Genomic DNA, 6,000 nt, shown 5'->3' with positions numbered 1-6,000 from the left:
CTCCTCATTTCACTGTCTGGGGGTCACCCCCGCTCAAGATATGGAATTCTGACCCTTGTGTGAAGGGGCCAGAAGGACGAGAGCAGCATATATCCGTGACAATATATATATATATATATATATATATATATATATATATATATATATATATATATATATATATATATATATATATATAATTGTGTGGGTATGTGTGTTTTGATCAAAGAAAAGTACCAAGAAATGGATAAAAAATGAAGATGATAGATGAGACTTAAAAAACCTTATGGGCGTAGCATTACTTTGCATTACAGGGCAGATATATGGTACGATTTTAATTGAGAAATTAAGAAGAGTGACGGATGGATTGATAGGGGAAGAGCAGTGTAGTTTGGGAAAGGATGATGGAATGTGCTTCCAGTGTTTATAAAAACTTTTGTGAACTGCTTGATAACACAGTAACAGAAGGAAGTATATACAACATTCCTGCACATGTAAAAAGCAAAAGACAGAGCCAATATTGTGCAGGGGTTTGGTTTGTTGCTTATGAGCCTTATGTGACACCAGGAGGACAAGACCGACAATAAATGTTTACAATGATGGTGGAAGAATCGAAGAGGTTGATTTGTAGAGATAACTGCCAAAATTTAACAAAAAGGAATAAGATGAGAGAATAGTGGCTATGGAAGCCAAGATATGAACTGATAAAGGAGTTGCTGAATCAACCATCCTTTAAGGATGGTGAAATTTGGATGTTATATGCAAATGAGAGAAAAAGATGGCAGCTGCCGAGATAAACTGTTTAATATATGGAGTAAAAGAACTGATCAGGTAATAAATGTACACATACAAACACACAAAAACTAAATTGTAAAAAGGTAAGAAAAACTGACAGGATGGATCAGAGTGTTTTTGATGATGTGGTCACGTTGGAATAATGAAGTACATTAGGTTGGTAAAAGTGTACACTTCGCAAGTCTTAGGAGCTCCTAGAAGGAGGAGAGGAAGACTTAGAAAGAGTTTGGATATATGCTGTGAAAGAAGTTTTAGAAAGCAAAGGCCTTAACATTTAGTAAGTGAAAGTATGTGAGAATGGCAAGGAGTGTGTAGGGTGGTTCTACATACTACTGGTAAGCCTTCTTCATATAAGAAACAAATGTTGTGGAAGTTTTCTGCACAGGGGCTCATCCTTGATTCTGCAGCTGTAAGGATGAATATGGAAGTGGCCCTTGCCTTGCTTTTTCCTCTTTAGTCACCACCCGCTAGGGGAAATGACATGCAGAGGAATCACAAAACTTTTTCGTTACATTAAATTTGCAGGTTTGCCACAAGGAGGAGAAAATGCAAACTAATACAGAATACTTTCTGTAATTGTTACACATTTTCGAAGTACACTGTGTACCTCTGAAATATGTAACAATCACATGAAAATACTCAGTACTTAGTTTCTCATTTTCTCCTCCTTGTGGCGAATTTCTCATTTTCTCCTCCTAGCCTTGTATGAACCTACATTTTATAATATGTGTATATATATATATATATATATATATATATATATATATATATATATATATATATATATATATATATATATACATACATATACAGGGGTTTCTGAAATTAGAGCCCCCTCTACAGCAAACTAAAACTGATATGGACAAAAACAAAAGTAATTCAGAACAGGTATTTATTTAAGTTTCTCTCTGAGTATTTAATGTTTTGTGTGGCCTCCATCTGCCTGTACCACAGCCTGCATTCTTGAGGGGTATGATTTCAGCAAATCGCAAAAAAGCTGAGACTCAAACTCCATTTCCCTGAGCACTTCGGTCACCTCTCTTTGCAGGTCGTTGAGGCTTGGTATACCATCATAGTTCACTGTGCGCGCTTCAACACGATCCTTTAAGATACTACCAATGTTTTCACACACATTAAGGTCTAAGGTCAGGGGAGCTACCTGGAAATTCACTTGACGAGAAGAAATTGATACCACTATTTCGAAGTAGCTCCTGTGTCTGAAGAGCCTTGAAACATGGTGCCTTATCATGCAAAAATGTGACTTCTTCAACAGATAACACATTTTCAGGATCTTTGAGGAAAGGAAATACTCCACCAGTAAGCACAGTTTCTCTGAAGTATTCGCCATTCCATGACTGTCCTGTTTCTTTGATGATCCACATTAACTGTTTGGCTGTGAAACAGAGAAAAATTCCCAAACATTCAGGAAATTTCATAACTTGGCAATAGCGCACGTCATCGCTGAGATCATCCAACTTTGCAGCCCAAATGATGTCATTTTTATGATTTGGCTTCCTGACTGTGTAAATGAAGAATTCATCTGATGCAGCAACATGGAGAAAGTCAGCTTCATCCCAATCTTCAAGAAATGAACTACAAAACCATGCACGGTCTTCTCTCTGTTGCTGAGTGATGTTGGGCTTGCTGATAACATGAAATGGCTTGATACCAGATTTTTTTCAACTCGCGATATACAGCACTATAACTTTTCTTCTTTCCCCTTTTTGTTTCTAGTTCAAGCGCCAATTTACGTAAATACTTTCTTGGTTTACCCACTACCTCAGATATGATGTTTTTTGACTCCTGAGAAAGGCCTTCAGGCCTTCCAAGATTCTCACTCTCTTCACGATGACAGTCATATGGATTTTTGTTCCAGTTTCTTTTAACAAAGGATTCATCTCTTTTAATATAGTTAGCTATCCAGGAACGTGAAATGAAGGATGCGCCCGCATCCCTGGCCTCTCTGAAGGTTACAGCCCGGATTCGGTCAATCCATCTGATTTCCTTCAAGTCGTTAGACATGGCTGTATCTAATTCCGTCACTCAGTCTGAAAATATAAGAAATGTAGCTTAATAGAAACTTAAAATAATGTACTTGGAGATAGGCTACAGCAGAACACTTCATAACTTTCCATTTGTTCTGTGGAGGGGGGGGCTCTAATTTTGAAACACCCAGTATGTATATACATATATATATATATATATATATATATATATATATATATATATATATATATATATATATATATATATATATATCATAATAATACATACAAACATACATACATATACATAAATATATATAAATATACATATATATATATATATAAACGAACTTCATTATCCAGGTTTTTTCTCACTTACTTTACTTAGGTCACCAGATCTAATATCTTCCTAGTTAAGGCTAATTTCTGTAATGCTTGATGCTTTTCTTACTTAATTTTGACTCCCTTAAATAATTTAAACCACTTCTTACCTGTAATGGAAAGAGTGTCAGAGTCCACCTTTATCTCAGTCCACAAAAGTGTTAGGGGTGACAGGGATTCGCACTAAAAGAATTCATCCTGCACGGGGACTCTGAAAGTAATGAGGTACCAATAATGTATTACAAGTTACTACCGTATTTTGAATCAAAATTGCAAAGTAATTAACAAAAGTAAAGCAAAAAGTAGGAATAATGCATATGATTGGTGAGATGCATTCTAACATGTCTTGATGAAAGGAAATCAAACAAGTTCCAGATGAAGTGTTATGAGTACCTTGAAGTTTACTTTAATACTATAACAAAGACTGGGGAGCGGAACTCAAAATTTTACTTTCAATCGCCCATCATCTTATCAAAAGAACATGTTTAATTATTATTTCTTCCCAAAATAATGCAAAAAAGTAAAAATTAATTAAATCAATTTAAATACCCTGACCCCTACTGTCCTTACACAAATGTGTTATCAGCAGATACAAGTATAATTCTAATTACTCATAAATTTTCAGGAAAAGTGCTGTTCTAAGAGTTCGTAGAAGTTTGTGCTAGTAAGATAAGTTTCAAGAACTGAAGATTGAGCAAGCTTCCAACTATGATCATAGGATTTTCAACAACTTAATATTATGACTGGGCCAGATATCTGACACCAAGGCTATGCGTTTTATTCCAGAATACGAGAAAACTATTTTCCATCATGCAAGGCTGGAAAACTGCATGTTAACAGTACGATTCCCTTCACGTAAAGACAATGTTTTTCCTCTATTTGCACTAAACACTATCTTGTAAAGATTCAATTAATGACATAACCTAATCTTTTAACATTCTTTACGCTTTGAAAATAACCACTACCACCGCCATAAGGAAAGACTAAGCAATAATGTTTTCACTAGACTTGCAAAGGACTCTTGAGTGAATGCCTATTTTCGGTAATTCCAACAACGGGAGACGGTCTCCGTAATGCATACTTGCAAGTTAAAACTATTCAGATCTCTTTCACTGTTGGCGTCGTCTTCCCTGTCTGGATATCTGCAGCTTTCTGGGATTTTTATCTTCTAGAGAAGATTTCTTGAAGCGAGGATATTCTGTTTCTTTCAGGCTTGCCATCATCTGTTAGCTCCTTTTTTAATAAGGAACTTCAGCTGGCTCCTTGAGTTGCAACAGCTTTGGAGTTCTACTAGTTTTACCGAGAATGGGCAGCAACATTCTACTGAGGTACAACGTTGTCTCATTGTCAAGTATCGAAAATTCTTTCACTTTAACTGCACAACCATATAAAAATCTGCCTGGCAGTTTTTGTGATGCCAATGATTTGAAGGTCAAGGAAACTGTAGGCAATTTTCTTGCTTAAATTTATGTTCATAAATTAACACTACATTTTCAATGATTTTCATTTAATTATTTATCATTTACACTTTCTTACCGCTACTTCTTTTTTTCGTCTTTGGGCATTCTTTTCTTTCCAGTTAATGGCCTTTTATTCTTGTTTCATGAAGATTACTGTTCCTTCTGAATAATAATAATAATAATAATAATAATAATAATAATAATAATAATAATAATAATAATAATAATAATAATAAATTTACGAAATAATTATCCGGATTAAAATGACTTCGAATACTGCACCCTGAATTCTAATAAATTTTCATCCATTCCAGCAAGTTCAATTAAATATAAACAAAGCAAAATACTCTAAACAGCATAATCTGAATCGAATAAAATATACCTAAATGGGAGAAAGAGAGGGAGAGCAAGCTTGCTACACTACCTGTAGTTATATATTTATTTTGGCTACATTCCTAGTCACCCCAGGTAATAAGTATGGATACCTCATTAGGTAGCACGACTGGCCAGAATTATTACTCTGGTAAATAAATTCATGACGAATTGGAGAGACGTGTACACTGGAGATCTATTTCGCTTAAGGCGTTTCATTAATATTTGAAATATAAAAAAGAAACAATGACATTTTCCTGCTTTTCAAAGCGTTTAGGCCAGTATGTATTTTCACTTTCCAATACTGAATCTGTTGTAGATACTTTAGGAATGTAACATGCATTCAACATTAGTAAGTTTAATACATGAATAATCTGTGTTTTTTTTTTTTTTTTTTTTTTTTTAACAGCCATTTTGAAATATGTACAAGTCGTCCATGGTATAAACGAATGTCAAAGCATAAACGCCGAAACTACATTACATAAAGGGTAGATGCAAAACACAGAGTTAAAAATAATGTAAACAAATTATACCCTGGATCAAATATTACTGAATACCAATGCAAAACAATACACATGCTTGTATGATTTGATCTACAGGAACCTTGAGCATGCCGGAAAAACACACTTGTACACGTATTCATAATAACCAAAACGTATCTGTGTTTCCATTAATCAAGAGACAAACATCATTCCCTTGGAGCGATTCCAAAAAGCATGTATGGACCAGTCTATTCTAAACTCCTCCAAGATAATGCTTGCAATTTCTCACATTCTTCTAGTGAGACACATTCTGCTGTCAGTTTTACCAGTCCTTGAGAAGATATCTTAGGTTCTCGGCCACAATACTTCACAATGTCTCTGTACACATTAAAAATGTCATAATTAAGATCTTCCAGATTGAAAGTCAAATACTTATCGTACAAGACTGTTTCAAATCCCCCGGCCCTATTTCACATACATTTCTGGTGAATTTCCCTTTACTCTGTCCTGGAGCATAGGGTTCCAGTATAATTACACTTGAAGGTC

The 6,000-nt window shown here is 34.9% G+C and overlaps 1 long non-coding RNA gene across 1 annotated transcript in view; it reads right to left on the bottom strand.

Moving 5' to 3' along the window:
• Positions 1 to 3,219: 3,219 nt before the first annotated feature.
• LOC136828514 (uncharacterized) overlaps positions 3,220 to 6,000 on the bottom strand; it is a 239,400-nt gene continuing 236,619 nt past the window's right edge. Inside the window, exon 3 of the long non-coding RNA XR_010850079.1 lies at positions 3,220 to 3,351. This is a non-coding gene — a long non-coding RNA (uncharacterized lncRNA). The remainder of the gene's footprint in view (positions 3,352 to 6,000) is intronic.

The sequence above is a fragment of the Macrobrachium rosenbergii genome, chromosome 43 (genome assembly GCF_040412425.1).
Source record: "Macrobrachium rosenbergii isolate ZJJX-2024 chromosome 43, ASM4041242v1, whole genome shotgun sequence".
NCBI classification, from domain to species: domain Eukaryota; kingdom Metazoa; phylum Arthropoda; class Malacostraca; order Decapoda; family Palaemonidae; genus Macrobrachium; species Macrobrachium rosenbergii.
Note: the sequence above shows the minus strand (reverse complement) of the source record. Positions and strands in the feature narration are given on the sequence as shown.